Here is a 12,009-nt window from a genome sequence, read left to right as displayed (position 1 = left end):
AGATTTTTCACATTACAGAAATAATAAAGTGTTATGGAAAACATGGGAGAAAGTGCAATGTCTTAACTTCCTCTTGCCAAAACTGTATTTTACTAATACAAACAAATAGATCACTCTTGAGTTATGTCACACTAAAGTTTTCTAGGAATGCAAGATAACAGTGAAGGTTTCTAAAGAAATGAAGAAAAAGACAACAGTGGCACATTTAGTTTCCCAATTAACAATAATGTCAAGATACATTAGCAATAAAAGTTTAATAAAAATTGGATTGCAGCTACTTCCTGAGGCTTATGAGGTGTCTGTAGCATTGCACCACAGCATAGCACATCAGAACACAGTGAGACTGTTTACCCTGCCAATCACTTGTCAATCTATCCAGCTTTCTACAAATACCCCTTGTATTTGGAAGAAGTTTCACAAACCTAAGTAATTAAAATTTTTAACACAATAATAGACACATTTAGCAAATCTACCAAACTAAAGCAGCTAGCATGCACAAGGAACAAAATGTAATGTCATGGTTACCTTTGGGCAATTAGTTAGATATAAAAATCCCATACAGCTATAATAAATGTTTATTTTTTAGGTACTATTTTCATTTGTCTTGGGGGATTTTTAAAACATTTTATTGATAAGCCTGTGTAATTGTGTGTGATTTCAAAGTGAGCAAGTAATTTGTTTTTCTCCTGCACTGCATGTTTCCCATAGGAGAAATAAGAAAACACCCTCTTTAACACAAAGCATCTTGGAATCATTTACAGTAAAGAAAGCTAGACTAACTAGATTTTTCATTAAGAATGCAGAAATGAATTTTCAGGAGAAAATGCCATATTCTGTAGAAAAGACAGCAATATAGGCATCACAATGTCTATCAGCTGAGCTCACAGTACAAGTCACCAACAAGTAATGGCATGCTGAGGTTCAGGACAGTGATGAGAAATAACATACTGAAGATATTGAGAAGACAAAAACCTTTCACTGCATCTAAGAATTGGATGAATTTGATAACAGAAGTATGGAAGAAGCATGACTAAACATGATATCCCCTGGTATCTGACAAGTTACACACGAACAAATGTCATCAGAAATTACTGTTGATATCTATTAAATGATCCTCTATTTCTTTGCACACAATTTCTTTCATTGATCCATGAGGTGTAAAACAGGGATTTGACCAGCATAAAGCTCCTCCTGACTGCCCAGGAAAGTTCATCCAGCACTCTGTCAAATTACAGGTTTGACTGCAATATGCAGTCAGTGTCTGTATTGGTGAGGAAATAAAAATTTCTGTACTGAATTACTCCATCCTGTGACTCTGGGTTCAGGTTTGGCAAGCTCACATTTCCCAAAGAAACAAAACCACCTGCAGCTGACCAAACAAAATAATGTTCCACAAAAGCAGGAGAAACAGTAGCATTTTTTTTCCCAATATCAATCTAATGATGGTTTTGTAAGCAATAGCCATCTTAATTCAGACATGCAAGGATTTCTTCATTTTATACACAAAGCACATATCCGGGAATTATAATCTGTATTTTCAAGTGACTATATACAAAAAAGTAGTTACATAATTTGCCAAATTTCTTGGTGCTAATTCATGATGCAGTTTCACTGTTCGGTGAAGCTGCACCATGAACAGTCTGCAATTTCCTTCTTAGAGTCATCTTATCCATTTCACACTGAGAAAATGATTGAAATTAGCAAACAACAACTCAGCAATTGAGAATAATCTGAGAACAAACAAGTAGCTCTGTCAGCCAGGAAACCATGTGTACATTATAACAGTACTAGCTAGTACTGTGATAGGAAAAAGGGAATCTGGAAGGACCAGAAGGTTTCTGAATTTCAAAAAAAGCATATTCCAACAAGACTGTAATTGTCAACTACTAGGACATTGATAAAGTCATCAGATCAATTAATTGTAGACCATTAAGAATCTTCAGGGGTAGAGCTGGCACTATGGAAGAGTGAGGAAGATTGAGTTCTTCATTATGAAAAACACACATCTTCCATCTACAGACACATCACTATTTTTCAAGATTCACATGCAATTTACAATATTGTTTCCTACATTTTTCATATGCTTCCCTTGGAACCGTATTTCATTAAGATGCTGGCAGTGCCATCTGCAGCTCCAAAAGCACCTCCTCTGTCAACAGTTTGATCTCAGATGAGTCTTTCAGCCTGGGCTAGTGAGCAAGCAGAAAAGCCTCCTAAGCCTGTGTAAATAAGTCTACTCAATGAGCTGCATTAAACACCTTGCAAGAAACAGGCACTCAAATGAAGAGGGTAAAAAAATTACCTTTACCACAGTTTGAAATTCTAACCTTGAAATTTTGAATTTTAAATTCCAAAAGGTGCCACAGCCCACATTCCATTGCAAACTCCTGCACTGTCATTCAAGACAAGCAGAAGAAACATCATTCCACCCAGCAATACAGCTGCCCTAATCTTTGCTAGAGTTACATGGAGAACCTGATGGAAATAACCTCCTAGTTGCCAGTGCTCACAGTGGTATCAGTATCCTCTGTTAGACATCCACTATTGGACATAACTTCATTTAGCAGAGAAGCTAAGCAGAACATTTTAAAAAAGCGAACAGAATATGTCTATATGGAAATTTCTTTTATCAAAAAGAAGCAGCAAAGGCTGCATCAAAAACAGGATTCACAAAAAAGTTAAGACCTTTCTGTTCTAACAATAGTTTTCCTACTCTCAAACCTTCTTTCCGAGTTATGACTTTTCAGGTCAGTCTGACTTGAAAATTACTTGAGGATACAAAATAAAACCCAAACAGACAAAAAAAAAAAAACCACAACCAGCTTCTGAATTATATACAGATACAAACTTTAAAAAACCCCACGTGGAATTGCAGGTTAAGTTAGCACAAGGCTAGGAAGCTGAGGGGAGCGGGCAGCGGCTGGCTCAGCGTCCACAAGGGGGAGCCTGCCCTTGGGAACGAGCGAACTCCTGCTCCTCCTGCGGCTACGGCGGTCGGACAGCCCACCAGCCCGCAACCTGGTACAGAACACCTTCCGAAAGCTTTAGACTTTAATCAGGGCTGATGTTTGCATAAGAGGCGATTCACAGAGGGAAAGGAAGGAAGCTGAAACAAATCAAGAAAGGGGGATGTGACCTTTGCAAAGGGAATATATATAACCTGTCTAAATACACTGATTTTTAAAAGGAAGAACCAGCCCAGGGAAACAGGAATGGAACATATGCACACAAAAGATATATTTTTATTTATCTTGGTTCCTGCAGTATGTCTATTTTCCCTTCTAATCTGCTTGGAAATGACTAAATATTTGTTAGTATTTCCATTTTGGAACTATTTATCTTCATAGCCATAGTAATACGTTCACATAAAGGCATCAGAGCTGCCAAATTCCTTCATTATGATTTGGATTGTGGTGTAGAGGCTGGGGTGCTGGCACTTGCATCTCACTGGACCCATAACAGCAGACACTCATCATCATCAAGTCATTATCACATTTTCCCTTCAAGGCTGTGTTTATTTTAAGAAATTCCCCTGTGTTCAAACACTACCTAGGTTTATTTCAGGGTACAAATTCTATATAAAACTTCAGCATAAACATGTATTTCTTTACTTTTCCTTTACAGTTCATACATTCTGGAGCAGTTCCTACACATTCGTATCTTGAATAAAACATAAAAAAAAAAACCCAACAAAAAACAAAACAAAAAGCAGAAAACAGACAGAAAAGAATGTTTATCACAAATGGTTTAACCACACCCCCTGCTTTCCAGCCTCCCCCCCAAAAAAAAGTTACTAAGTTTCCTTTTGAAACTAGCTAATTTACGCCACATTTTCTTTTTAAAAAAATTCTCATATTTGGAAAGTTTTACATAGTGTAATCCTCTCTAAGCATTACACAACCTCAAAAGCACTGCTGATAAAAACTACACAGAGCGGGATATTGTTATTAAGCAAATAAAGCAAAACAAAACATCAATTAAAATGTGATTTCTGATTATACAATATTTTCCTCCAGTAAAGGAGCAGAAACCAAATTCAGAACATCTTTTCAATCTTCTGGACCACCCAACTGAAACACTGCGCATAATTCAAGTTGTTTGGGTTTTTTTATTACTAGTTGTAGCTTTCTGTACAGTGTTTATTCTCCTTTCTATATGAAAAGAAAGATATAGGTTTTCCATATCGTTATTTAGAAAGACATTCCTAGCATACCCAGGGAAATTCATTAACCAGGACATGACAAAATGATGATGACCTTACACTTGAGCAGTACAGTGATTATCTTCTGTTGGTATCTTTCTTTAGGCATATCAAAACTACTTGCCCTTTTTTAAATACTTACCAAATTTATAGGGGACCTGCACTATTATTGTGAAGAATGAGATTACACCATTGAAGACTTTTCAGCAACATTCACATGTAGCAAATTATTTGAAAATTAATCTCAAGTTTTGAGGCCAAAATAAAACACAATGAACAAATACAGTCATACAGCTGTAATTAAAAGATGCAAGTGAACAAAACATTAATAGCAGACTTTCTTACAACACAATTCCACACAGCTAATCATGCAAAAAGGGAGGCTCTGAACACTGTTACAGGAATCTAGTTTAAGCTTCATTTTCAATAAAGTACAGTTAAAAAGCTATACATTTCTAAAGAACTATAAACTGAAACTACAGCATCACATTCTTATTCACTATATGAAGATATTAAGCTAAGTTCCAAATTTATGTCTCTAATTCATCAAATAATAATGCAACATTTAATGGTTACCAATTTTTTTTAACTATTGTCTTTAGGAGAAAATGAGAAATTTTTTCAAGACAGACATCTCCACCTTCATTAGAATTTTCTCTTTGCTTCTCAAAGACTGGGATTTGTTTTATTTCTTTGGGGGGGCTGTTGCTTTTGTTTATCTTAAAATGTTGGTATTTTAAACAGTAATAGTGAAGGCCCAATTACCAGTGCTAATGCATCTGCACACCCACACATCACACACTGATGCCTTGCTGTGTGCAGGAATGGCAGAGTTGTGAACGCTCAAATTCCTATTCCATGGAATACACAAAACTGAGTGGTTATGCTAATAGTGCTTTACTTCAGGAAACAGACTTTGAAGACTTCTACAGCAAGAGGAACAAAACTATGGTTTTTTAATACAAAATGTTTTCTACTTTTGTTTAATATATGCAACACTTCTTATGCACCTTAATCTAAATTTCTCTAGAGTAAGCATGTGAAATAATACACTCTTCTGCCAGCCCTGAAAGGCTCTCTAGGCCTCAATCCCACACTACAATTATGGTAATCTGCAGCTCTTGTAAAACATTCTTCCCTGGACAAAAAGACAAATCAGCAATCAGCAGATCTGCAAGTATTTGTGACTTTCAGTTAAAAGTTAGCTTTTTCATGTTTCAGAATTTACTCCCTACTACCAACTCATGTCTAGAGTCTATGGCCAGCACTGCCAGCTCCATCTGAATCCTTTTCACCACCCCAGTCAAATACAGCACATAGAACACAACACTGCAAGCTGGCATTCATACTGCAAAAACAAATTATGCTCCTCTTCCCACTTGGCACCTTTGTGGATAAAATCACGATGAAGAGAGCTTGTAACAATGGCATGGGGACCAGCAATGAACAAAACAAATCACAGAAAATGCTTTGATCTTCAGCTACTACAGGGAAAATCCAACACCCCTGTTACTCCTAAATGTTAAATCTTGTGAATTTATTATTCCAGCAAATTGTACAGTTCCATTTCTTTAATAAGAATTTGTGGATCTGGTAGTATTATTATTTTTTTATTTCAATGCTGAATATACACCAAGCAATCATTCTTAGATCACCCATCTCAAAAACTTGCAACTCCCTGAAGAAATCTTTTCTTGACCAATCAGCTTCTTAATTCAACTACATTTCTCCCAGTTTTGCTGTTTGTTCTTCCCAATATACATGCACATATGATATTGACAGTATTCTGCTATTCCATTCATATAATAGGCTAACATCACATACTAATTTTAAAGCCTTCCCTACAACTCAAATCCATTTCAATTTTCTTTCATTTGAGGAAAAAATATTTTGCAACCTGATTCACAAAAACAGAAAAAACTTCAGTTTAGACAAAATGTTACTGAAATATTTTTAATTTTGCAACAAAATGGAAAATACCCATTTGAAGTGAACTTCCCATGAGATTAACTAGCAAAGCAAATCACATCACCACCAGTTTTGCAAAACTCCATAACAAAGTTAGAAATATTTTCTTTTCTGCTTCATGCAGTGCCTTTGATACATGAAGTAGAGTGATGCTGTTGTTCTATGCTGCACATTTACAGCTATTATATAAAGTCTCTCCCAATAGTTTTTTCCCCAGTGATTACAATCTTTAGTTTGCCATATTTTGTATTTTCCCATATTGTCCAGTTCATATCCACAGAAGAAATAATTCCGGTATACTTTTTTTTAATTTAAATCCCTTTAAATTTAAATCCCTTAATTTCCTCTACCAAAATTTACATTGTGCTGTTTAAACAGTTTACATCAGCAATCAACAGAGTACAAAACAATGAACCAAATAAATACTTCACCCCAATACCTAAAACTTCAGGAATACGTCACAACTGGCCATACCCCAGCAGCTTTGAACAGAGTATATAGTTTTATATGCAAAACTTCCAAGGTGATAGTGCACTGCATGTTGTAAAACTGTTTCATCTTAATATAGCACACTAGTTGAACAAATTTTACTAACAGTAATCTTAATTATAGATCAGAAAAACTGTTGTACAGTTTTCTGATTATTTCCTAGTCCAAGACGTACAGCATGGTGAAAGATTCTTATTTTAGAGCCACTGTTATCAGCCAGAACAGTGGAGATGATCTGATTGGCATTTAGAGTAATGCTGAAATCTGAATGTGTGTGGCTGTCCTCACTGATGAGCCAAGGAAAAGCAACACTGTGGTTATGATTTTTTTTATAGTTGAAATTTAAATTTGGCATCTGCTAAATTTACACAGAAGACTAAAATTTTGCCATGTGACATCTCTGTACTCTGTGCCAAATGAGTGGTCTTGGCTTCTGCACCTCTGACATGAACACTGTCATAGAGATCAAGTGGCAAAGCATTCCTCTACAGATTTGGTAGGCTGTCCACAAAAGCTCTGTTTTGTCATTTTTAGAAATGACTCTGACATAAAAAAGTAATGCTTTTAATGTTGTTTTTATTGTGTTGCAGGCACATAAGTGATGAGGATAGTATTATTGCTATAAGATTTTATGGCATAGGAGAGTTACACAGAAGTATTTGCTCTATTGAATTTACAGACGTTATTAAAATCTAGAAGGGAATTAAGCCTCTTGCCTTTTGCAAAGAATTCACAAATCATAAAGAACACAGAGAATATGACAGAATCACTTAATCATTGACTAGATTTAACGTTAACACCGAAGTAGTCCCTACCAAATAGGAATTTTCTCCAGTCACATAAATGATCACTGCTTTCATGATGCATACATGTGTGTCAGTGCCATTTTTTTAACTTCATATAAATACCTTTCTTTAGCTCTGCTAAGCTCTTCAAATTCTTTTTTCTTTATTTTAGATGCACATTTACATTTTTTTTCTCTCTAATAAGCCTGCCATACATTTGCATTCAGAGAAGCTGCTATTACAAATCCACCTTCATTATATTAGCTGTTATCCTATCTTCAGTGCAACTCTTCCCTGTGGGTCTTATCCCACTCCATATGCAACCTTTGTAGTTTCAGGGTCAACTATCTAAATCCCTGCCAGCTATCCACCACTCCTACGAAAAGCTACAAAGTGGAAGAAGAAGAGTTGGTGTTTCTTCTATCTTCCCCATTTTAAAGTATCAAAAGCACTGAACAACTGCCACCAAACCTCTCCTTGTACACACTAACTTAAAAAGTACGAGCAGCCCTTCCTTACAATTGTATGGATTACACATTCATAGCAAAAATAAAACTACCATTGAACTGTCTGGACAGAAGAAGAAATGAAAAGAGGCAAAGATTTTCTCTCTTGTACATGTTACCCTGAAAATCCTCAAGGAGTGCTTAGCTGAAAGGATTGCCCCCTCAGTTCAGCCCCCTTATTTCTTCCCCCTAAAGACTAAGGGCCCTGGAAAGAAGCCTTCAGAGTGTGGTCCTTTAAACACCCTTGAGCCAGGGAGGGCCTGCACCTGGGCTTGGCTGTAAAGATGAAAAGAGCTCTGCAAGTCCCAGCTTTATTCTCGCTGAGGTGGGTCTGAACAGCCATTAGCAGAGCAGGCCTCTCAAGTGTCTGGGGGAGAGAATACGCCCGCTCAGCATTCATGAGCAGCCTTTCCCAAGTAAAGCCACCAGCCCTGGCTCCAAGGGCCCTTACAACAGCTACAAGGATCGGGACAACAGTCTGGGTTGTTCATCCCTGCAGCCCTGGCTTCAGTTCTTCTCCAAGACTAAGCATTGCACTTTGAATATTGGCACTTTCCTTACCATAATGAGAGTCCCTTTAATTAGTACTTAGATAATGTATGTGACCTTCCCACCAGCCCTCTGAGTCCCAAACAGTTCAGTGCTTCAGCTGAAGCTCACTGGTCTGCATAGCAAGTGTAGCCTAAATCTTCCTGCATACATTGCTTGCCTTCATCACTCACCAGCACAGCAAACCTACAAACCCTACCAGGACTGAGAGGAGAGCAAGCTCTGCATAGGACAGGGTAAGCCTTTCTTATCTATCCTAAGCATATCCTAAGGTTCCTTCATCCAACATGTCAATTAAGAAATGGATACTGCAGAATTATTTTTTAATTAAAAACACCAAAGAAAGGACTGAAATTGCAATACACTGTTTTAACTCTAAACGCTCAAATATTTGAGACAAAAGAAAATGCAAGTCTCTATCTGAATAACAAATTTCAACTTAATAAATATATTCAGAAAAGTTTGAAAAACATTAAAATTCCAGTGGCAGATAGAAGTCTCACTGCAGCTGTAATATTCCATCAAGTGTTAGATAGTTATGTCAGTTGCATGGAAAAAAAAGGAATATTTACTATATCTGCAGATTCCATCTGTGTTTTCTAACTCAGTTAATGAAATGTGGGAAGGATATGATCATCAGGAAAAAACAAAAAGAACACAACAAAATTTGTAGATCATCAATAATTGACTTAAGATGTGCCAGGCTTTTTCTTACTATTCTTTTAACATGATTTAAAACTGTGGAGTTTATTCCCTGAGCAAAGACCAAATAATAAACAAACAACCCCCAAAACAACCTCTAAATCTATATGTAATTTCAATTTTTTACTACATTGTGTTTGCAAAAGCACATCAATTGAAAAGCATCTGCTCTTTAACAAAGAGCATTTAATCTAACATTAGATCTAGGATGAAAAAAAAACCTACTCAAACATGCTTTCTAGGGTGACATTATTGCAGAAAGCATTTGTAGATCAACATTACAACAAAATGCAATATGAAGGACCCAGAGCAAATTAAATCTTTTAGATAGCCTTGACTTTGATACAATGGAACATATGGAAATAGATCTATACTGGGTAAAGTGGATATGCAATTTTGTAGCAATGTTCTTTCCCTTGCCAATTTCCTATTCTTTTTGAAGAACTCAGACAGTAGCTACTACAACCAGAACACAGTATGATGTCTGTTTCAAACTTCCTTTTTGTTTTTTTCTTACAGAAGCTTGTATATCCTTATCAAGAACACATAGATAAATCTGCCAAAATAAGAACTTTTTTTTAACTGAAGTAAAATTTTTGTTGATAAATTCTATATACATTAGTTATTTTCTGAGAAAAACTGTGCTCTGTATACGAATATATACTTTGGGTGGAAAAATATTGTGTTGTTTGAATGATGTGTGAGTAACTTTAAAGAAGCTTTAAAACAAATTCAATGCATTTAAAATGCTATATAAATCAACATTCAGGATGAAGGGTCAAAAGGGGTTAAACTGTCTGTCCTTCTTGATTGCCTTCATAAATGTCTTTTCTAGCTGTATTATAGAAGCAACCACAGCATAACTTGGATATTAAAGCCTCCACGGAAACCAACAATAAAGGCTGCTAAGAATTTCACAAGGTTTTTTTTTTTTTTTTCTCTTAGGTGTTAATTAAATGATCATTTAACACTGAAATGTAAACACAACATTTTCATCTGCTGACAGCATAGCCCATTATAAATCCAGGGTAATAAACGTCCTGGTGTTAATACTCTGAACCAGGTTCCCACAACACACTAAGATGCCTTGTCGTGTCTAAGGTTAAGCATCTAGACACAAAACAAAGATTGTGCCTACTCGACTTCCAGTTCAATTTTCCCATCGCCCAGTGACCTAGGTAACACTTTGAGCAATAAAGAATAAATTTAATTTCTCCAGCATTTTGTGAGGATTAGGAACAATTGTTGGCCTGCAATGACTTTTTATCCTTGGGGTCTTTCTCTTCCAGAGCATTCCCCCAGTTTTAAAAGAAAATTCTGATGGTTTAAGACACAGAACAAACAGAACTTTAAATTAGGCTTTTTCAAATCAATTGGAACTCTTGGAGGGGAAGCAATCAACTTTTCTTTGGACTTTTCTCAGCTATTCAGTTACTTTAGGCTTTAATCTTCCACTTGTAGAAGAAACCTACCATCACAGGGACAAGCCTCTATACTTTCAGATTTTCCCTTGGCTTGATTTATTCCTCTTTTCTGTTCTTTTTTTTTTAATCAAGATGACACGGCTGCACTTAAAATGTCCACTCTGTGCAAGCCAAGACTTCTCCTCTTTATAACATTTTACACCATTTTTCTGCACCACATAATAATGGCAATTCCTCTGATATGCTTTTTTACTTTTCATTACTTCTTTCACTGAGTTTCAGTTTTCTGCTTAACTCCTGACTAAATGATTTCCTGTATCATGATTTACCAAAGCTTTCAAGGTCAACCCTCCAGGAACAACCCAGGGACTGATTCAGACTGGACATTAGTATGATTACAGGTGATCCAAAACCAGCCACTCTCATTTTCATATTCAAACAATTCTTAGCTTTAACTGCTCTGATTCCAACAAAAACACAGAAGATAATTATTTATTCTTGGTGTCAAAGCACCAAAACCACAATAGCTAAAGTAGACCTCTCAATTGCTCTGAATACCACCACACTATTTAAATAGAGCTATGGATTGAGTAATTAATAGGATTAATATTTCCATATATTTAAATGCCAGCAGCTAATAGCATAAAAAAAATTAAATAACACATATTTATGTTGCTTGAGAAGAATTGCTGTAAGTCATATTTTTGTTTGTTTGTAGTTTAACATGAATTTCCAATTAAGGTTAAAAGTGACGGAACAGTTTTGGAGTGTTTGTTATAATAAAAAAGCCCCAAAAATTATAAGCATCACAGAATCACAGAGTATTCTGGAGTTGGGAAGGACTCATGAGGATCAAAGTCCAACTCATGGATATCCCTATAGATGCCTTTTGCTGAAATTAGTCAACTATATCACTTACTACTGCAGCTTACACAAAGAGTGAAAATTCTTTCACTAATTCTTCCCAGATCAAAATTAGCTTACAGCCCCAGCAGTCCATCCAATTGACCATTTTATCCCACAGCAAAAGAAATATAACTTGTAAAATACCAACAAAATTATCCTTTTATGATTAAATAAAGGAAAATTCAACCACAATTCAAAGAGAGCTTCCAATTATCTCAAAAGTAAAAAATATAAACATCCATATAGAAAACATCATTTCCCAAAAAAATAGTTTGTTTCCAATTTCAAAAATCTCCTACTATTATTTCCAGTAACAACAAATCACTTGATTTCTGTATATTTGGTACGCCATATTTTTTTTTCCTGCACAGCACCATAGCAGGTGACATGCAAATCCTAAAGAAAGCATAGCTCAGGAAAGGCCAACAGATTAAGAGATTCTATAACAAAGGGCAGGAAGAGTAACATAGTGAAGTTTG

General features: G+C 35.9%; 1 protein-coding gene across 18 annotated transcripts in view; it reads right to left on the bottom strand.

Annotated features, from left to right (window-relative positions):
* SLIT2 (slit guidance ligand 2) overlaps positions 1–12,009 on the bottom strand; it is a 259,896-nt gene that overhangs the window by 221,988 nt on the left and 25,899 nt on the right. The window lies entirely within an intron of this gene.

The sequence above is a fragment of the Lonchura striata genome, chromosome 4, assembly GCF_050655825.1.
Source record: "Lonchura striata isolate lonStrDom1 chromosome 4, ASM5065582v1, whole genome shotgun sequence".
Lineage (NCBI taxonomy): Eukaryota > Metazoa > Chordata > Aves > Passeriformes > Estrildidae > Lonchura > Lonchura striata.
This window is presented reverse-complemented; position numbering and strand designations above follow the sequence as displayed.